The 22,193-nt window shown below is 46.8% G+C and overlaps 2 long non-coding RNA genes across 5 annotated transcripts in view; one reads left to right on the plus strand and one right to left on the minus strand.

Annotated features, from left to right (window-relative positions):
• Window positions 1–20,873, plus strand: part of LOC148137988 (uncharacterized) — a 40,380-nt gene extending 19,507 nt beyond the window's left edge. For 3 of the 4 annotated variants that reach the window (XR_015754118.1, XR_015754115.1, XR_015754116.1), the window contains 3 exons: window positions 5,399–5,507; window positions 10,781–10,887; window positions 20,569–20,873. This is a non-coding gene — a long non-coding RNA (uncharacterized LOC148137988). Of the gene's footprint in view, window positions 1–5,398; window positions 5,508–8,402; window positions 8,664–10,780; window positions 10,888–20,568 lie in introns of all 4 variants that reach the window. The other variant, XR_015754117.1, reaches the window with a different exon arrangement.
• Window positions 1–22,193, minus strand: part of LOC148137979 (uncharacterized) — a 658,828-nt gene that overhangs the window by 496,582 nt on the left and 140,053 nt on the right. The gene's annotated exons all lie outside the window — the stretch shown is intronic.

A 22,193-nucleotide genomic window follows, 5' to 3' on the forward strand; every position in this document is an offset into this window, starting at 1 on the left:
TCCTCCCCCCCCTCTCCTCCCCCCCCTCTCCTCCCCCCCTCCTCCCCCCCCTCTCCTCCCCCCCCCCTCCTCCCCCCCTCTCCTCCCCCCCCTCTCCTCCCCCCCCCTCTCCTCCCCCCCTCTCCTCCCCCCCCTCTCCTCCCCCCCTCTCCTCCCCCCCTCTCCTCCCCCCCCTCTCCTCCCCCCCTCTCCTCCCCCCCCCTCCTCCCCCCCCTCTCCTCCCCCCCCTCCTCCCCCCCCTCTCCTCCCCCCCTCTCCTCCCCCCCCTCTCCTCCCCCCCCTCTCCTCCCCCCTTCTCCTCCCCCCCTCTCCTCCCCCCCCCTCCTCCCCCCCTCTCCTCCCCCCCCTCTCCTCCCCCCCCCTCTCCTCCCCCCCCCTCTCCTCCCCCCCCTCTCCTCCCCCCCCCCTCTCCTCCCCCCCTCTCCTCCCCCCCTCTCCTCCCCCCCTCTCCTCCCCCCCCTCTCCTCCCCCCCCCTCTCCTCCCCCCCCTCTCCTACCCCCCTCTCCTCCCCCCCCTCTCCTCCCCCCCTCTCCTCCCCCCCCCTCTCCTCCCCCCCCTCTCCTCCCCCCCCCTCCTCCCCCCCCTCTCCTCCCCCCCCCTCCTCCCCCCCCTCTCCTCCCCCCCTCTCCTCCCCCCCTCCTTCCCCCCCCTCTCTCCCTCCCTCCCACCCACTAGCCCACTGAGTCAAACTGCCTCACGTGGTGTTCCCAGTTTTTGTCCAAACCTACATCTTTCTCCAATCTCATCTCATGTCAAACCTTATCAGAGCTCATCTTGACCCTTTACCCTAATCTTACTAAACCATAGACTTTCCAACTCTCTTTTCTCCTCCTCCTCCTCAGTCCCCCTCACCGATTCACAGACATTGTTCCTTGTTCTTTTTTTTCTGGTTATGTGCTTCTCTCCCATTCTGTGAAAAACTGACATTTGACCTCATTTTTTTTTTGGAAACTCCTGCTCCATCTCCACTCTCCCTTTCCTTTCTGAATTCCTTGCATTTGGTGTCCCTCATGGATCTATCCTTGCTCTCTCCTGTATCTCACCTACATACTGCCAGGAGTTGACATTGTGAAAAAGCACCATGTTGGGTTTCACATGTACACTGACAATGCCCAGATCTCCCTCCCCACCATCCCTCTCCATTACTCCACTGTTACTCAGTTATCAAACTGCTTACCACATTCCCACTACTCGATTAGGTGCAGTTTCCTCCAATGAAACATTGTAGTGGTTAAACCCGTTGCCTGACAAATTCCTTTCCCTTACTGCTGAGCCTCTCTATCTCACTGGGAACTATGCAGCAGAACTACACTCTTCACAGTATTGCAGTTATATCTGACGCGAAGCTGACCTTCTGATCAGACTTCTACACATCCCAAACACCAGGAATTCCAATCTCTTAAACATTGATTGTCTCCTCCTCACCCCACCCCACCCCTTACCCGTGTCAGTGTTGCCTTAAACTTGACGAATCCGAAACAGAACCCTTGATTCTGTGACTGACTCAGAATCTGGTTTCAAACTCCCCCCTCAGTATTTACACTCAGATACATCAGTATTTATTCTGTCAAACCCCTTAAGAATCTGGTGGTCCGGTCTGATTGTAGCTGGTGGAAATGGCAGAGGATGATGTTTTGTATCTGGGTGGAAGGTAAGGACTTGGGGGGGGGGTTCTATCCTTGTTGCAGTTGGAGGTGTGGGTTTCAAAGGCAGAGGTGCGGGAAGTGGAGGAGATATAGTGGATGGTATTGACACATGGGAGTGGAAATTGCAGTCCTTGAAATACGGGGCCATTTGGTATGTTCTGGCCTCACTGGAACACTGCAGTAAGCATGAGACAGAGATGTTGGCCAGGGAACAGGCTTGTGTGTTTAAGTGGCAGGCAGCTGGAAGCTCGGGGTCTGTTTTGCAGCAGAACGTAGATCATCAGTCGCCATTTCCACCACCTCCACTGAGATGCTGCCAGACACAGGTTCCTGTCCCCTCCATTAACAGCTATGCAACTCTCCCAGCCAGATCGTAATCCACTCCTTTGTCTTTCCAAATGTTCCGGTCTGTCTTTGGGTTCTGTCCCTGCCGATGATTTCCTCTTTAACCCCTATCCCCTGCAGTACAAAGATCTGCAGGTTAGTTGAATTGGAGAGGGGCGGGGCGGGGCTGGGGGGGGCGGGGCGGGGCGGGGGGCGGTGGGGGGGCGGGGCGGGGGGGCGGTGGGGCGGGGGAGGGGGCGGGGGGGGCGGGGGAGGGGGCGGGGGGGGCGGGGCGGGGCGAGTTTTTACAGTCAATGGAGTCATCGGGATCTGAATATCATTGGCATTTAACTGTGGAAGGAGAAAGGTTTGTCTGTTCTGTTTGTGGGAAGATATCTCCAATATTTTTGTTAAGCAGAAAGATGTACAAATTCGTGGTTGGATCACCCTTTGGGTGTGTGCTCTGTTCTGGGCCCTGCAGCTGAAGAAGGAGATATTGGCCTGCGAGGGAGCACAGATTTATCCAAATTACACCTCGTCTCTTTGTAAGTACTCTCAGATTTAGACCCAATCACCCACTTCATGATGTTAACCTGTAAACTTCAATTACCTGCAAACTTCCCATTAAAAATCCTTTTGGACTCAAATTCCAGTACCTTTTCAGGTGGAATGTTCCAGCTTCTGACAACTGCCTGTTCATCCAGAAACTGCTGACGTCCATGTTGACTCTGGGGTTACAAAGGGCTGAATTGAAAGATGAGGTGTGCCCCTGAGCTCCCATTGAGATGCATTCGAACAGTACAGGAGGCTGAGGGCAATATAGGTATGAGCAGACAATGAAAATGACAGGGCTGCTTGGCTCAATGAGAGTGTTCTGGAGTTGTGTGTAAACAGACTGATGTGAGACGGGGAGAAGGTGAGGCTGAAATTCAATTTTAGTTCAGGCCATTCAGAAATTCACATGGTCCCAAGGTGAACAGCCAGTTTTTAAGTGATACCTGCGGAGTATTTGTTAACAGTTTGTAAAGTATTTTTCCTGAGGGCAGTTGAGAGTAAACCACATTGCTGTGGGTCTGGAGTCACATGTTGGCCCGACCAGGTGAGGATGACCGTTTCCTTCCCTACAGGACATTAGTGAACCAGGTGGGTTTTTAACAATCGACAATAGTTTCATGGTCATCATTCGCCTTTTCATTCGAGATTGTATTGAATTCCGATGCCACCATCAGCCATGTTGGGATTCTATCCCTAATCCTCGGAACATTGCACATGTCACTCATCTGGCAGGAATACCATTAAGCCATTGCCTCCCTTTTAGCAATGTTTAAAAGAAAGTTCCATCATTTTAGGTGTACAATGTGAGATAAAATACTGCAACGTCCATGTGTCAGCCTCTCCGAAAGGTCAATCAACAGAAATTTGTTTGGGGGCGAAATATTTCACTTTTTTTGGGGTGGGGGGTTATTAAACAAAAATGAATCCAAATAAAAATCTTATGCCACGGACATGTAATTTCTGAAGCCGGAGGGGGATTACAGAGACAGGGAGGGATGTGGGGCCAGAGGGGGATTGTTGTCCAAACATCACTGTGGTGTACATGGACCGCAGCATTTCAGGGAGGCGGTTAACCACTACTTTCTCCAAGACAAGTAAAGGTGGCCAAGAAATACTGGTCTGGGAAGCAAAGGCAACCCCCAGTGAGTAAAAACCAAGCAGTGACCTCTCTGAGATGACTTGCTGTGAAGTTAAAAACCTCTCTGGAAATGGAGTGGGCAGAGAAGAGAAACAGAGACATTTCACAGCTGCCCTCAGAGAGACCTCACCCTTGGAAGTACTCCGAGCCGGGGATCAGCTCAATGAGTTTCAATCTCTTCTAATATCAATCTTAGTCGGTTTTATTTGATTCAATCTACAATAGTGAGTAAAGTGAGGATTTCTTTTTAATGTCTTACGGTCTCTTGATTAAATGTTTAAGATATGAAACGTAAGCATTAAGTTATTCTCGAGCAGTATTTTTCGAGCAGTAAGACTCTGCCTTTGTCTTGGTCTGTAGATTGTTAAGATGGAGAGATGGCCTGTTGTAGAGTGTTGTGCTGTTCCTGTCGGATGTGGGAGATTAGGGAGAGTTTCAATGATCCTGATGACTGTCTGCAGGAAGTGTGATTGCTAATCCTATTGGATCGCATGGATTGGTGGAGGAGTGATTAAAGGCAGTGAGGAATTGACAGGAGCCGGGGGGGGTGTGATAGGTGGCAGTCTCAGGAATGCAGGATACTGCAGATACAGTCAGGTAGATGGGTTACCGCCAGGAAAGCTAGGGGGGGTAGGTCGGTACTGCAGGAGTCTCCTGTGGCTATCCCCATCTCAGACAAGGTGGTAATAGACTTTCAGGGGAATGTAGCACTGACAGCCAAGTTAATGGTACTGAGACTGGCTTCTAACATAATGTGAGGTATATCCAGTTCCACATGATCGATGGTGATAGGGGACTCTCCAGTCAGGGGCACAGTCTGCCATTTCTGCAGCTGACAGTGAGAGATCAGAATGGGGTGGTGCCGCCCTGGTGCCAGTGTCAAGGATGTCTCTGAGGGAGCAGAATATTCTCAAAAGGGAAAATAACCAGTGGGAGGACATTGTACATTGGTACCAATGGCATAGGAATGGGAAAGCATGGGGTCCTGACGAGCAGGGAGATTTGCTAGTGCCACTCGGGAGGCATTAAACCAGTGAGGGAGTCGGGGTAATCCTAAAGAGATAGTGAGAAAAGAGTTGAGTCTGAGGCTGGTACTGTTCACCAGTCAGACTGTCAAGGCAGGCAAGAGCAAGTCACAGAATGAGGTGTGACGGACCAGTTGCACTGCATTTATTTCAGTGCAAGAGACCTGACAGGTCAGGAAGGTGGGCTCAGGGTATGGTTTTGAACATGCCACTGGGATATTACAACAATTACAGAGGCATCACTCGGGGATGGATAGGACTAGCAGCTTAATGTTCCAGGTTAAAGATGCTATAGCAAGTATAGAAAGGGGGCAACAGAGCAGGGGGAAAGGTGTTTTTGATTAGGACAACATTATGCTTGGGCTTCGGGAGGATATTCCTGGGAGTACATCCAGGCAAGTTATTTGGTTGGTACTGAGAAATAAGAAAGGGATGACCATCTTACTGGGATTGTATTATAGACTCTCTCCCAATAGTCTGCGGGGAATTGAGATACAATTTTGCCAGGAGACCTCAGTTATCTGTAAGAATAATATGGATGCAATGATAAGGGGTTTTAACTTTACCAACATGGCCTCGGAGTGCTGTAGTGTTAAGGGCTTGGATGGAAAGGTATTTGTTCAGTGTGTACGAGAACATTTCAGATTCAGTTTGTAGGATGTAACTACTAGAGAAGGAACAACCTGACCTGTTCTTTATTCATTCACAGGATGAGGCTGTCACTGGCTCGGCCAGCATTTATTGCTGCGTTTACCCAGAGGGCAGTTAAGAGTCAACCACGTTGCTATAGGTCTGGAGTCCCATGCAGACCAGGCCAGGTAAGGATGGCATTTTCCTTCCCTAAAGGTCATTAGTGAACCACATTGGTTTTTCCAACAATTGACAGTGGAATGCTTGTTGTTACTAGATTATTTTTTCCAGATATTTATTGAATTCACTTTCCAAAATCTGCTGTGATGGGATTCAAACCCGGGTCCCCAGAACCTTATCTGGGTCTTTGGATTAACTGTCTAGCGATAATTTCACTCCGTCATCACTGCCTCTTAGGAAATGAGGCAGGGTGAGTGACTGAGGTATCAGTGGGGCAGCGCATCAGCACCAAAGATCCCACAGTATTGTGGTTCAGTGGTTAGCACTGCTTCCTCAGCACCAGGGACCTGGGTTTGATTCCAGCCTCGGGCAACTGTCTTTGTTGGAGTTGGCACATTCTCCCCAGTGCTGAAAATGTGTTGCTGGAAAAGCGCAGCAGGTCAGGCAGCATCTAAGGAACAGGAGAATCAACGTTTCTGGCATAAGCCCTTCTTCCCATAGTGTCTAGATGCAGTATATGAGGTTTTGAGTTGTGCAGGCAAATCTCTGCCTGATGTGAAAAGATCCTTTTGGGAACTTGGACAGAGGTCAGAGGGAGGTGTGGCCGCATGTTTTACATCTCCCATGGCGGCAAGGGAGGGTCAAGGATGTGGAGCATGGGTTGGTGGGAGGGTGTGGACCGAACAAGGAAGGCGCAGCGGGAATGGTCTCTGCGGAACGCAGATAAAGGTGGGGAGGGAAATATATCTCTGGTGGTGGGGTCTGACTTAAGGTAGCAGAAATGACAGAGGTTAATGTGCTGTATCTGGAGATTAGTGGGTAGAAGGTGAAGACCGCAGGGTTATATTCTTTATTGTGGCTGAAGGGGTGGGATAAAGGCGGAGGTGCGGGAAGTGGAGGGTATGTGTTGATCAAGTCAGAGGAAATTTACGGTCCATGAAGTAGGCCTTTCTGGGATGTCCTGGAATAGAATCCAAAGAGATTAAACAAATATATCACAAACAAAAGATTAGCTGGACCAGAGAATAGGACCCCTTAAAGGTCAGCAAGGCTGTCTATGGAACCACAGTGGGTGCGAAAGATATGCAAATATTTCACGTCATTTTTACTGGAGAAGTATATGGAAGCTCGAGAGTTTGGAGAAATAAACAGTGATAACTTGAAAAGTGTCCATGTTACAGAGGAGGTGGTAGTGGATGTCTTAAATCGCATCAAGGTGGATAAAGCCCTGGAAAATGATCAGGTGTATTCTGGAACTTTCTGGAAATCTAGTGAAGTGATTGTTGGGCCTCTCCTGAGGTAAAAGTGAGGTCTGCAGATGCTGGAGATCAGAGCTGAAAATGTTTTGCTGGAAAAGCGCAGCAGGTCAGGCAGCATCAGGGGAACTGGAGAATCGACGTTTCGGGCATCAGCCCTTCCTGAAGAAGGGCTGATGCCCGAAACGTCGATTCTCCTGTTTCCTGGATGCTGCCTGACCTGCTGCGCTTTTCCAGCAACACATTTTCAGCTCTCCTGAGGTATTTGTATCATTGATAGCGACAGGTGAGGTGCCATTATTTTAAAAAGGTGGTAAGGAGAGGCCATGGAACAAGAGAACAGTGAGCCTGAAGTCAATGGCAGGCAAGTTGTTGGAAGGGATTCTGAGGGACAGGATATCCATCTATTTGGAAAGGTAAGGAATGACAGGGAGAGTCAATGTGGCTTTGTACGTGCTCAATTGTGTCTCACTAACTTGACTGAATGTTTTGAAGTGACAAAGATAATTGATGAAGCCAGGTGGTGAATGTTGTTTATATGGACATTCAACAAGGTTCCACAAAGCAGACTGGTCAGCGGGGTTAGATAACATGGAATGCAGGGAGAGCAAGGCATTACAAAACTGCCTTGCATGTAGGAGACAGAGGATGATGATGGAGGGTTGCTTTGCGGACTGGAGGCCTGTGAGGAGCAAATGTGCTGCAAGGATGTATATTGGGCCCTTAAATAAATGACTTGGATGTGACTTTTTGAGGTATGGTCAGTAGGTTTACAGAAGACACCAAAATTGGAGGTGTCGTGGACAGTGAAGAAGGTTAGTTCAGAATACAACAGGATCTTGATCAGATAGGCCACTGGGGCGAGGAATGGCAGACGGAGTTCAATTTAGATAAATGTGAGCTATTGTATTTTGGAAAGGCAAATCAGGGCAGGACTTATACACTTAATGGTAAAGTCCTGGGGAACATTGCTGAACAAAGAGACCTTGGAGTGCAGGTTCATAGTTCCTTGAAAGTAGAGTCACAGGTAGATGGGGTAGTGAATGCAGCATTTGGTACCCCCCCCCCCCGCCCAGTTATTGGTCAATGCATTGAATGCAGCTGTTGTGACGTCATATTGTGGCTGGACAGGGCACTGATTAAAGCCCTTCTGGAATTCTGTTTTCAGTTCCAATCTCCCCGTTCTTGGAATAATGTTGAGAAACTTGAAAGGGTTCAGAAAATATTTGCAAGGATTTTGCCAGGGTTGGATGGTTTGAGCTATTGGAAAAGGCTTAATAGACTGGGACTATTTTCCCTGGAGAGTTGGAGGCTGAGAGGTGATCTTATAAAATCATGAAGGGCATGGATAAGGTGAGCAGTCAGGGACTTTTTCCCAAGTTCGCTGGGTCCAGAACTAGAGGGTACAGGCTTAAGGTGAGAGGGAAAAGATTTAAAAGGGATCTAAGGGGCATCTTATTCATGTTGAGGGCATTGCAAGTATGGAATGAACTGCCAGAGGAAGGGGTGGAGGCTAGTACAATTGCAGCATTTAAAAGGCATTTGATTGGGTATATGAAGAGGAAGGTTTTAGAGGGATAAGGGTGAACCGCTGGCAAATGGGACTCCATTAACACACTCCGTTATTGGTCAATGCATTGAATACAGAAACTGGGACGTCATACTGTGGCTGGACAGGACGTTGATTAAGCCACTTCTGGAATTCCGTTTTCAGTTTGAATTTCCCGTTCTGGGAAGGATGTTGTGAAACCTGAAAAGGTTTGGACAAGATTTACAAAAACGTTGCCAGGATTGGAGGATTTGGCCTACAGGGAGAGGCTGAATAGGCTGGAGCTATTTTATCTGGAGAGTCAAAGACTGAGAGGTGACTTCATGGAGATTTATAAAATCACAAGGGATGTGGATAAGGTGAGCAGCTGGCGTCTTTTTCCCTCAGGTTAGGTGCGCCCAAAACGAGAGCACATGGGTTGAAGTTGAGAGGGCAAAGATTTAAAAGGGATATAAGTGGCAACGTTTTCAAGCTGAGTGTGGTGTGTGTATGGGAGGAGCTACCAGATGAAGTAGTGGAGGCTGACAAAATCACAACATTTAAAAGGCTTCCAATTGGGTACATGAATAAGAAGGGTTTTGATGGATACAGGCCAATAGATGGTAAATAGGAATCCATTAGTTTAGGATTCCTTGTTGGCACGGACGAATTGGACCGAAGGTCTGTTTCTTTGATCTTAATAAATTAAGATGCATTCCCCTATTTTGAGGAGAGCTAGCTGAAGCACAGATAATTATCCTTGGAGCTGAGAAGGTGAAGCAGTGATTTCGATCTGGTGCAGATTTGGTTCCAAGGTCTTGAATTTGCAGAGAGAGAGAGGAATTGTTAACACTGTCACAATTTTTAGTAACTACTTTCAAGTAATTGGCAAATAATACAAGGTGAAAATGTGAACACTATTTTACTCAGTAAGTTCTGAGCATCTGGAACAGTCTGAACGACACAGATTCAGCAGGTATTCTGAAACAGACTTGGAATTTACTTTTTAAGGAAAGATTTGGGGGGCTGTGGGCACATGGGAGGGGACTTGGGACAGACTTGCAGCATCTCCAGAGGGAGAGAGTACAGCCCCAATGGGCTGAATAGCCCCCAGGCCCTGTGCTCTGTGATACTGCCCCATTCACTGTGAATGATGAAGCTCATCCCAGGGCAGAGAGAGGGATTAGCCCTCCACTCTCATCACAATGGTGTCCGGCTGATTGACGGCAGCTCTAGACCAATGGGAGAAGAATCTGTGCGGTCCTGCAGCCAATGAGATTGAATGGGGGGTGTGGCCAGCAAGACAACACCTGTCCATGAGCTGTGCAAGTGCAGTGTCACTGTTTGGGGTTGGGAGAGACAGCAGAGACTGGGACAGAGGCTGTTGGACCTGAATTATAAACTCCCGGTAAATTAAAACCAAAAGAACTGCGGAAGATGTAAATCAGAAACAACAACCAGGAGGTTCTGGAAAAGCTGAGCAGGTCTGGCAGTATCTGTGAAGAGATATCAAAGTTAAAGTTTAAGATCCGGTGTCCCTTCCACAGAACAGATGTTACTGAGAATAAAAGTCAGTTTATGTGCAGAAAATAGTGTAGGGGAAGGATAAAAGGAGTAAAGGATAGGTGGGGATAGAGTGAGAAGAACAGTTGGATAAAGGATAACCATCTGGCTGGGGGAGGGTGACTGGCTGTTAATGGAGACTATTAGTGGTTAACCATAGGTAATGTGTAATGGCAGGCTGTGAGAACAAGGCCTGGTGTGTGGGGTAGGGGGCTACGACATGACATTGTTAACCTATGGTTAGCCACTGTCTCCATTGTAAGCTGTTGCCCACCTATATCACTCCACGATTGAAGCTGCCAAGGACACAAACCTTTGGAATATCCTCCCGAACCCCCTCTGTCCGCCTTAAAGATGTATCTAAAAATCGTTCTCTTTAATCAACGTTTCCATCATTCATGAAGCATTTTTGGAGATTTGTCAGTGTGAAAGGCTCCATACAAGGCAGGTAGTTGTTGGTATTGTCTAACATCAGGAGAAACAGGGATGAGCCCTCTCTCTCATACCTGATGAACAACAGCAAAAGCAGGAAGCACTGAGCATGCTCCAGCGCACAATGGGCTTCGGATTATTGATGTCAGCGCAGGACCAATAAGAGTGGGGGAACGGGGGCTAGAGGTACTAGTTGGGCCTTCAACCAATCGGAGTGAATGAGGGGCGGGACTATACTCAACCACATGATAAACTTCACTGACAGCACAGTGTTGTTGTGGCCAAGGCATTGGAAATGTGTGAAGGTGAAGGGCAGGGGAAAGGAAAGACATATTGACCAGGAAGAGGAGGAAATTTTCATGGTATGGAATGAGAGGTTTTACAGAACTTAGTGCACATTCTAAAACGCAAATTTGAAAATCCCAAATTCTGCACCATTTTCCCTCCCTATAATGCATTTTGCACTCCCTGAAATATCAACTGTGTGTTTCTCCCTCCACAGATACCAATGGTCAGTGCCAAAGCCCCATTGCCTGTGGAGAAGGTGATGTTTGACTTCCTTGTACAGCTGCAGTTCGTGTGGTGAAGGTGCTCCCACAATGTGTTTGGGTAAGAGCTGTTTTAGATTATTCACTCAGCGACAGTGAAGAGTTCACAATGTATGTGCAAATCATCAACAGTTTGTTTTTTTTTATCATGTTTATAATTCCACAGAAATACTATTGAGAACTTCTGCCATAAGGCCACAGATGGGGATATTAGGTCAGGTGATCAAAAGAGCTGCCAAATAAGCAGGTTTTCAGGAATACCTTAAAGGAGGAAAGCAGGTCTGAGGGCGTTCGGGTGGGAATTCCAGACCGTGTTGCCTTGGCAACCGTAGAAACAGCCAGACAGGTGAAGCAATGAATAAACACATCGTTGGGAGTCTGAAAGAAAATGAGTTGTCGGGGTCTCACAGGTTGTGTGGTGCAGGGAGACAGGGATGTTCACAGCCAGGATTTACATCAAAGGTGAGAATTTTAAATTGCTGCTTGTTAATAGGAGCCTTTTATGGATCAACAAGTTTTGGTACAAGTGAGCACTCGGGCAGTAGGGTTTTAGATACTCTTGAGATTACATGTAAGTTGAATGTGGGAGGTTGGCCAGGAGTGTGTTTGGATAATGAAGTCTGGAGATAACACAGGGATAGACGAGTATTTCAGTAAATGAGCTGAGACTAGGGTGGAGTTGGGTGATGTCACTAATGTAGGAATAGTGCTTTTGGAGTTGGGCTGCTCCTCCTCTTCATCACTCCCCCTCCCCAATTCACAGATATTGTTCCTTGTTCTATCTGTCTGTCTTTTCTGTTTATGTCCTTCTCTCCCATTCTGCTGCAAACTAATATTTGACCCCACCGTTGTTGGAAAAACCTGCTCCATCCCAACTCTCCCTTTCCTTTCTTAATTCCTTGTATTTGGTGTCCCTTAAAGATCTCTCCTCGGTCCCTCCTGTTTCTCATCTACATACTTCCAGGAGGTGACATTGTCCAAAAGCACCGTGTTAGGTTTCACATGTACACTGACAATGCCCAGCTCTCCCTCACCATCATCGCTCTCCATTACTCAGTTATCAAACTGCTCATCACACTCCCACTACGCGATTGGCTGCAATTTCCTGCAACGGAACGTTGCAATGGGTAAAGCCATTGTCTTCAGTTGCTTTTACAAATTACTTTCCCTTATTGCTGAGCCCCTCCCTCCCACTGGGAACTATCTGAGACAGAACCGCACCCTTCACAATATTGCTCTCATATCTGACCCCAAGATGACCTTCTGATCAGACATCGACACAATCACAAACACCAGGAATTTCAAACTCTTAAAATGTTGCTTATCTCCACCTCACCCCAGCTCCATTGCTACTGAAACCCCTGACCTGTGTCAGTGTTGCCTTAAACTTGACGAATCCAAAACAGAACCCGTGATTCCGTGAGTGACCCAGAATCTGGTTCCAGACTCCCTCATGATGGGAAACATCCGCTCAGTATTTCCCCTATCAAACTCCTTAAGAATCCTACATGTTACAATGCGATCACCTCTCATTCTTCCCAAATACAGTAAGTAGAGACCCAATTTCTTCAGCCTTTTCTTAAAAGATAATCCCTGCAATCCAGTGTTCATCCCAGTCAATTTTCTGTGAAATGCCTCTGATGAAATGACACATTTCCTTAAATAAAGGGACCAAAACTTCTGTTATTACTCCAGATGTGGTGTCACTCTCACTTTATAAAGTTACTCTCAGGTATATACTCCAAACAACTCCGTTTAAACTTGCACAAATGTTGTTGGAAATGCTCAGCAGGTTATGCAACATCTGTGAAGAAAACATCAGTTAAAGTTTCGGGTCTGGTCACCCTTCCTCAGATACATTAACTCTAATTTCTTTTCACAGATGCTGCTAGACCTGCTGAGCTTTTCCAGAAACTTCTGTTTCTCTTCCTGGTTTACAGCATCTTCAGTTGTTTCGGTTTTCATATCCTTTAAACTTGCCATCTCTCCTCTAGAATTTGTCATTTCACCTTGGAAAAAAGATTCATATTTGTTTTGTCTCCCCTACCTGGGAAAAAAGAAACCATGACGAGTCACCCTATCATTGCTCCTCATAATTTTATAAAGTTCGATAAAGCCACCTAAAGTGTCCAGTGCTGCAGGGAAATAGCCTCAGCCTATTCAGCCTCTCCCTATGGTTCAAATGTTCCAATACTGGCAACACCCTGGAAAAACATTTCTGAACTCTTGCAAGTTTCCCAACATCTTTCCTATAGCAGGGAGACTGGAATTGAAAGCAGTATGGGATTCCAAAAGTGGCCGAGCCAATAAACTGTACAACCGAAACATGATCTCCCGACTCCTATCCTCAATGCACTGCCCAATAACAGCTAGCATACAGCAAACCACCTTCACCGACCTGTCTACCTTCAACCCCACTTTCAAGGAACAATCAACCTACACTGCGTGGTCTGTTTGTTTGTCAACACTTCCCAAGAACTTGCCATTAAGAGGTTGAGTCCTATTCTTGTAACATCTTTCTGAAATCAGGGAGAACACAACTGAATGCAGTATTCTAAAACTGGCCTCACCAATGCCCTACTCAGCCACAACATGACCTCCTAATCCCTATACTCAATGATAGAATCCCTACAGTGTGGAAGCAGGCCTTTTGGCCCATGAGACCATACCAACCATCGGAACAGCATTCCACCCTAACTCTGTAACCTACCATTACCCAAAGCTAATCCAGCTAACCTGCATGTCTTTGGATTTGTGGGCGGAAATTAAGAGCACCCAGAGGAAGCCCACGCAGACACACAGGGAGAATGTGCAAACACCACACAGAGAGTGGAATCGAATCGAATCAGCACATTCCATTCAATGTTAGTGTCCCAAATGCCACTTTCAGCATCTGATCTCCCTGAAACTCTACTTTCCAAGAACTATACAGTTGTTCTGAGCCCTCCAGAGGGAATTAAGGTGAGGAGGAGAAAACAGGAACAGGGTTGAGTTTTAGATCTATAAAATAACTCTCCATCTTCCCCCTCTGTTCCCCCCGTCTCTCCCGCTCTGTCTGCTCCCCCGCCCTCCGTCTCCCCCCACTCTGTCCGTCCCTCCCCTCTGTCGGCCTGTTTTACCACCCCTCCGTCGGCCTGTTCCCCCTTTCTGTCGGCCTCCCCCCGTTCCCCCTGTCTGTTCCTCTCCTCTCTAATCCCACTTTCTGTCCCCACGCGTCTCTGTGCCGCCCTCTCTGTCACCCCCCCTCTTTCCCCAACCATTTCTGTCTTACCCCTCTCAATCCACACCCCCCCTGTCTGCCTACCCTCCCTCCCAGTCCCCTAGTTCTGTACTCCCCCACTGCAGGGCAAATATCTTGTCTATTTACCGTATCCATGCCCAGCCTGATTTTAAAAATCTCTTTCAGGTCACCATTCAGCCTCTGACGCTCCAGGGAAAACAGCCTATCCAACCCTGGCAACATGCTATAATTCTTTTCTGATCTCTTTAAAGTTTAAGAACATCCATCTGATAGGAAGGAGAACAGAATGATATGGAATATTGATTCAGCAACTTTTGTTAAGTCCTGTACAGCTGCAATATGACCTTCCAACCCCTATACTCAATGCTCTGACCAATAAAGACAAGCAGACCAACTGCCGTCTTCACTATCCTATCTACTTGCTAATCTACTGTCAATGAACTATGAATCTGCACTCCAAAGACTCTTTATTTAGCAGCACTCCCCAGCAACTTGCTATTAACTGTATAAATCCTGCTAAAGTTTGCTTTTCCAAAATGCAGCAGCTCGCATATTTCTAAACTGAACTCCTCAGTCCATTCACCAATCTGATTCAGATCCTCTTGTACTCTGAGGTAATCTTTTCACTGTCTACTACACCTCCCATTTTGGTGTCACCTGCAAACGTACTTACAATACCTCTTATGTTCACATCCAAATCATGGATATAAATGGCGAAAAGTTGTGGATCCAGCACAGATACTTCTGACACTCCACTGGTCACAGGCCTCCAGACTGAAAAGCACCCTCTGCCTTCTACCTTCGGGCCAGTTCTGTACTCCATGCGATCTAACCTTGCTGACCAGTCTCCCATGAGGAACCTTGTCAAACACGTTACTGAAGTCTATGTAGACCATATTCATGCTCTGACCTCAGCAATCCTCTTTGTTACTTCTTCAAAAAAACTGAGTCAAATTCATGAGATATGATTTCCCATGCACAAAGCTGTTATTAGTATCCAGGATTTAACTCTGTACATTGGGGTCTGCGTTGCCCAATTATAGGTGTTAATATTCTGGATGAAGTTCAAGTACACCAGCATTTTGTCAGTGACTCTTGTCTTGAGTCTTGTTAATGTCACCAATACAGGTGAGTTCCTTTTGAAAGGCAGTGCCTGTATCCCTTGCCCACCTGGAAATAATGGAAGTGTCCTTACCTCTGGACTAGGAGGATCAGGCTCAGAGTTGAGTAACAGCATCTTTGAAGAGGCTGATGAGTAAACCTGCCCAAGCCACCAGGCCATACTGTCTCCCAACTGTCCCTGCCTGAGCCTCCAAACAGAACCTTCCTGCAGTTTCTCTCCTGTCAGACTCTCCCATTGCTCAGTTTGTCCAGTATCCCCTCCTGCTGCTGCACTGATCCTGTCCCTCACTGACCTGTCCATCCCTCAGTGTCCTCCACATTCATTCATTGTTAACAATTCCATTGACCCAGTCCTCCAGCCCCGCCCCCTCCCGTCGATAGAGACGGCTCAGTGGTTAGCACTGCTGCCTCACAGCACCAGGAACCTGGGTTCGATTCCGGCCACGGCGACTGTCTGTGTGGAGTTTGCGCATTCTCCCTGTGTCTGAGCGGGTTTCCTTCGGGTGCTCCGGTTTCCTCCCACAATCCAAAGATGCCCAGGTCAGGTGAATTGACCATTCTAAATTGCCCATAGTATTAGTTACATTAGTTAGGGGGAATGGGTCGGTCTGGACTTGTTTGGCCGAAGGACCTGTTTCCATACTGTAGGGATTCTGATATATTGGGCAGCAGCTGCTGTCAATCACCCGGACTCCTGTATGATCTGGAGCACGTGCTGTAGGAGGGGAGACCAATGCATGGGTGCAGTGCTGGCAACTGTGGGAGTATGCGCAGTACAGGTCAGTGCCTGGGAAGGAGGCTGTGGGTGTGAGGGATTAATCTATCATTAGCAGCTTCATCCTTCTGGGAGCAGGACCCAGAGGAATGGCCCTTTTCTTGCTAGCCTGACATGTGATCAGACTATCAGTGGTGCAGCCTTTTGCAGAAAGTTATCAGAACTCTTTTGTGAAGATTCAGGGTTGTTATGGAATGGGACAAGGATGGGTCTGCAATTAGAATTCTAATTTGGCTCATTTTAGTAAGATGGGTCTTGGTCAGAGTGTGCAGGAAGCAGTGTCTGCAGGATGGTTCTCATTAGGAGCTAGGAAACTGAATTCGAAGAGAGAGTGTGTGAGAACTGGGTGTGGAGGAAAGGAGTGGGGGATTGGTTTGGATTTCAGTTCACAGAAGAGAGAAATTGTGAGACTGAGGTTTAAAGCTTTGGAGGAACAAGGAAGCTACAGTTTAATCTACAATTGTCTTATGAATTTCCATCCTGTATTAACAGTGGTGACTTGTGTGCTCTGTTGTGTGGTACTGAAAGGGTGGATTTGCGGATGAGAAATACAAATTAACCTTCATGTTCAGATCTGGTGGTTACTTGAGCCGTGCCGATCTGAATATCATTGGCCTTTTCATCTGGAAGGAAAGGTGTGCATTCTGTCCGTGGGCAAATATTTCAAATCTCAGTGTGACTGCAAAAGTACTGAGACACAGCCAAGTCCATGTCAGCATGGTGAGTGTGGAGAGAGATTTCATTTGTTTTTGAAAGTCTGAAAAATCATGGCACGTTTCCCAGGAACAATTAAGCCACAACTTTGCTTTGTAGAAGGAGAAGTCTTTAATTAACCATGCAACCAGAAAGACATAAGGATACCTGCACCATGGGAAACACTATGAAAACGGGATTGTTGTAAAGGAGTTCATTCTCGATCATGGATTGTAATCCATTGGCATTGTCACGTTGGTTCCAGCACCGTGGGGAAATACTTGAAATATGATGACTGTAATGTAGGTTTCAGTTATTAAACTGTAAAAAGTGCAGAACAATTTACAAGGATGTTGCCAGGGCTCAGGGGTCTGAGTTGTAGGGAGAGGTTGGACAAGTGAGGATTTAATGTTTAGAACAGAGGAAACTGAGGGGGCTCTTTTCTAGAAGTGTATAAGACCATGAGAGGCATGGATAAGGTGAATGCACTCAGTCTTTTTCCCAGAAACTCAAGGATTGGACGGCTTGATTGGATCAGTTTAAGGTTAGAGGAGAAAGAATAAAAGGGAAGCTGAGGGGCAACTGTTTTACACAGAGGGTGGTATGTATACGGAATGAGCTGCCAGTGGAAGTGGTTCAGGCAGGAACACTCACAACAGGTAAAAGACATTTGGACAAATACATGGATAGCAAAGGGTCAGAAGCAAATGGGCCAAGTGCAGGGAAATGGGGTTAGTGTGGATGGACATTCTGGTCGGCATGGGCCAGTTTGGGCCAAAGGGCCTGTCTCTGCTGTAGGCTTCTATGACTCTAAGTGCATTTGCTATTTCTCCCATTAACTGTGTTGGTATCCTGGGATGTATTCCATCAGGGCAATGAGACTTGTCTACCTTTAGCTCCATTAGCTTCCCAAATCTAACTCTTTCACGATAATGGTTGTTATCTAGGTCCTCACCTTCCTCAGTCTCCTTATCAATTCCTGGCATGTTCTTCGTATCCTCCACTGTGAAGACTGACTGCTGTGTACTCTTATTCCTGAACCCTGCTGGATAGGAATAACTGGGCACAGAACTCTGAGAGGTCTTCTTTGAGTCTTTATTGATGAGATATGGCAGTTACCTGGATAGTGTACATGCAGAACACCTCCAGGCAGCATCAGGTAACTCCCCGCCTGTCCGATGTGCCACTCCCATTCTTATACCTTTGTGGTTTGTGGTTTTGAATGGATGCTGTCTCTCAGTATTCTCTCCATGGCAACGGCAGTTAGAAAGTCGAGTTCAGCTCAGCACTTTGTGGTTAAACCACACACACCTCCCCCACGCCCCCGTGGCTCCCTCACGTATCTGACAGGTGCTTCAGTTTCAGTGGGGTATCTATCAGGATTCTCATGTGGAGGAGCCGGTGTTGGGGTGCGGTGAACAAACTTATAAATCACACAACACCAGGTTATAGTCCAACAGGTTTATTTGGAAGTCCAAGCTTTTGGAGTGTGCTGTGATTTTTAACTTGATCAGGATTATCTCTATGGTAACAGTTCAGTGCTTCAACAATTAGACGCCATATGTTCCCCACACAATAGGTTCCCCTCTAGCAGTGTAAACTGGTATTCTGGCCCTGGGGATAGCTACTCAACACTTTTCTCCCCCAATCCCATCTCGCTCTCTGTTGATCTTTAAAGTTTTTCTAATCTCATTGGTCTTTGGCAATTTGTCTGCATTTTATTTCAGTTTGATAGACTCTCTTATTTCCTGGGTAAAAGCAATGACTGCAGATGCTGGAAACCAGATTCTGGATCAATGGTGCTAGAAGAGCACAGCAATTCAGGCAGCATCGAGGAGCTTCAGCAAAATCGGCGTTTCGGGCATAAGCCCGTCATCAGGAAGCATGAAGGGCTTTTGCCTGAAACATCGATTTTGCTGAAGCTTCTCTTATTTCCTGAGCCACCCATGGCAGATTATTCCTTTTCCTACAGTCCTTCTTTTTCCCTGATATATACATTTGCTGAGCACTTCAAAAAATTGCTTTGATATTCCCCCACAGTCCGTCAACTTTCCCACCGTAAAGTCTTTGTTTCCAGTCTACAGTAGCCAACTCCTGCCTCATCCTATTGTAGTCTCCTTTTGTTTAAGCACAGGATCTTGGGAGCGGATCTAATCTTCCAGCTTTCCATCAGTGTTCTAAGTTCAATCAGACTTATCAGAAGTCTTTTCTCAGATTACGAGGGGAGGCGATGTTTCCTGGGTGTTTTGGTTTTCATTGTCAGTGACCTTGGCTTTGTAATAAAGTACAGGATATACATTCACAACAGCGTACTCTGGACGCTGCGAATGTATGACGCAATCTAAAACCATAAATCACTGTCTCCCCTCAGTTTAAAATTTCAAAATCATTATCTCCTACACATTTCCTCACTATCTAAGCTTGGAATGACTATCTGTCATTTTCCGAAAATCTCCTTTGGTGAAGGTGGTGATTTTTGGATTCCGCTTTCCAGTTATTACCGTAAGAAGATAAGCACTGGGCACAGGAGAACCAGCCCCACCATTTAATACGGTGCTGATTGAGCTCACATCGGTCCCAGCTGGATTTTCCCGCCTGCTCTCTTTCACCCTTCATCTCATTGCAAATTCAACATCTGTATCTCTTCATTAAATTGGCTCATTGTCCTGCCATCCACTGCATTTTGAGTAGGGAATTCCACGGATTCACAACACATCGAGACAAGTACATTCTTCCTCATGAGAATAGAATAGAGTCTCTATAGTGCAGGAACAGGGTATTCATCCATCGAGTCCACACCAACCCTATGATGAACATCCAATTCAGACCCACTCGTTCCCTGTAACATTGCATTTCCCATGGCTAATTCTCTAACCGGCACGTGCATGGACACTCTCAGCAATTTAGCATGGGAAATCCACCTAACCTGCGCATCTTTGGACTGTGTGAGGAAACTGGAGAACTGCACGAAACCATGCAAACATGGGGAGAATGTGTAAACTCCGCACAGTCGCCTAAGGTCCCTGACACTGTGAGGCAGCAGTGCTAGCCACTGAGCCACCTCTTCTTAAAGCCTACTGCGCCTTAATAACCTCCCTATCCCCCAATTGGCTGAATCTATGTTCCTTACGTCAGAAATCAGGTTGTCTAAGCGGATGTCTCAGTAAATCCAAGTGACAGCCCACATGTCCCATGTGTCTGAATGGGGATCCGATACACAACATCCTCCATCCCACACTTTTCATTCATGTTCCAGAGACAGGGCTCCAGGGCCTGCATGAGGACTGCAACTCCCAAATTCCGAGGCAGGGACCACACGTCTGTGGGGAAACCTGGCACTGCACAAGTACAGAATGTGGGTGAGTTTTGGAGCATGTGCTTTGGGGTAACTAGTGGAAAGTATTTCACACTGTGTTTATCTGGAGGAGGAACGTATTTGCTTGTAGTATTGATCTGTTGGAGGGTCAAAGTGTCACCACACCTACATGGGACCAAGTTACATTCCCAACTTGTCATAACACTGGAATCAACCAATGAGAAACAAAGGATGTGACCCATTCTCCCAGACTGCAGCTTCCTGTTCAGTCCAGGATCTGCCACCTCCCTTTCTGTTTCCTTTTGTTTCATTCTCCTGTTACATTATTGACTTGCAGCAACTGAGGGAAAGGAAGTGAACCCAGAAAGGGTGCAGAGTCTAACCAGGGACGGGAAGTGGTGGCATGGATCTGTTTATCAACAATTCCATGAGAATGGGGAGGGTGTACAGTAGGAGGTAGTAGAGTCAGAATGGTGGGAGAGAGTAAGAGAGCTGGAGGGTTACAGCTTTGGGGGAAGAAAGGGGAAAAAGATATTCCAGAGAAACTAGAATTGTTTGTTCTGAATTTCTAATCTGTACATATTCCTTTATACAGGGTGCGAGATGGTGAAGATTTGCAGACTGAAACCTCAAAATCATGTGCAGATCATGATTAAGTTAAACAACATTTGAAGAACCAAAGATAGAGAATCACTCAGCCAAAATCCTGCAACACTCGCCCTCCCAGCATTGTCGGTCTATCTGCACCAAATGGACTGCGAATGGGTCAAGACAGCAGCTCACTACCATCTTCTCAAGGGTAACTAGAGATGGGGTATAAATGCTGGCTGAGCCAGTGATGCCCATATCCTGGAAATGGATTCTATCTCTCGTTGTGAAACCCAGTTGATGTTACTGCATGATGATAAGGAACGCTGAGTGCATCCTCCAGGAGGCAGCACCATCACATTAACCCTGCCTACACCCACACAGTAACATAGCAACGTCACTGGAACAAAAGGCAGTGAAGCCAAAGGAGGACATCGATATAGTTCTTCGAGGTAAAGTCATGAAAGGGGATTGGAATACAGCAGGAACAGGAGACTGAGCTGGATGGTCAGCTGTTTCCCATTGAATGGTGGAGCAGGATTGAAAGTCTGAATGGCCTCCTCCTGCTGCTATCTCCCAGGTATGTATATAGCCATGGAGCTCGGGTCGGAAGGAGTAGGCAGGGATTCTCCAGGAGATTGCACTTCCACAACAGTTTTCAGTGAGGGATGGTTTGATGAATTTTATTTAACATTTATCTTTAACACAAGGTTTGTAAATTTTGGTTTTAAAATGTTGTAAAAGTTTTTTGCACAACAAATAAAATTAAAGAAAATAACGTAAACTTTCTGACTATAACAGTTTTAAAACTTTCAACCTTTGTAAAACAAAATCCTGTCTATTCCCGGATACTATCACTTTCCAGCTACTCAAACTCCAGGGACATATTCCCTCCCTGTCTGAACCTTTGGTTTGATTTAACTGCTTTTCAGTTCTCGTTCTATGAGCTGTGAAGAATTCTTTTTCCCCATTTCTCCGACCCAGAAATGTGATCACAGCAACCTTCCCACAATCAAAATCATCATTATGCCAGTTTGCTTTTGGTTAACATATAATCACCAGCGGTGCAAAAGTGAGGACCGCAGATGCTGGAAACCAGAGCCTAGATTAGAGGGGTGCTGGAAAAGGGCTTTTGCCAAAACGTTGATTTTCCAGCTCCTCGGATCCTGTCTGACCTGCTGTGCTTTTCCAGCACCACTCTAATCTAGACACAATCACCAGCAGTACACCATCTGTGTAACCAATTGAATATTTCCAAACAAAGCCCATTATGGGCCAAGCGAACCATTATAAGTGACAGAGTGAGAAGGGACTAAATCAAAGTAGAGTTGTGCGGAGGGGGCAGGGGTGGAGATAAAGCACTGTATCCCCTGCGGTGCCCACCTCTATCTAAAGGCATCGAGAGTATTGATGCACACCACATGCTCCTTCTCCAAGGACACATTGTTGTGTAGCCTTTATCCTCAATCATAGAATAAAATCCCTACAGTGTGGAAGGAGAGCATTGGCCCATCAAACCCCAGCGACCATCCGAAGAACATCACGCTCAGAGCACTCCATCCCTGTAACCCTGCATTTCCCATGGCTGATCCACCTAGTCTGCACAATCCTGGATCCTGTGGGCAATTTAGC

The sequence above is a fragment of the Chiloscyllium plagiosum genome, unplaced genomic scaffold (assembly GCF_037043375.1).
Source record: "Chiloscyllium plagiosum isolate Xiang-an unplaced genomic scaffold, Cpla_swu_hap1 HiC_scaffold_42, whole genome shotgun sequence".
Classification (NCBI taxonomy): Eukaryota; Metazoa; Chordata; class Chondrichthyes; order Orectolobiformes; family Hemiscylliidae; genus Chiloscyllium; species Chiloscyllium plagiosum.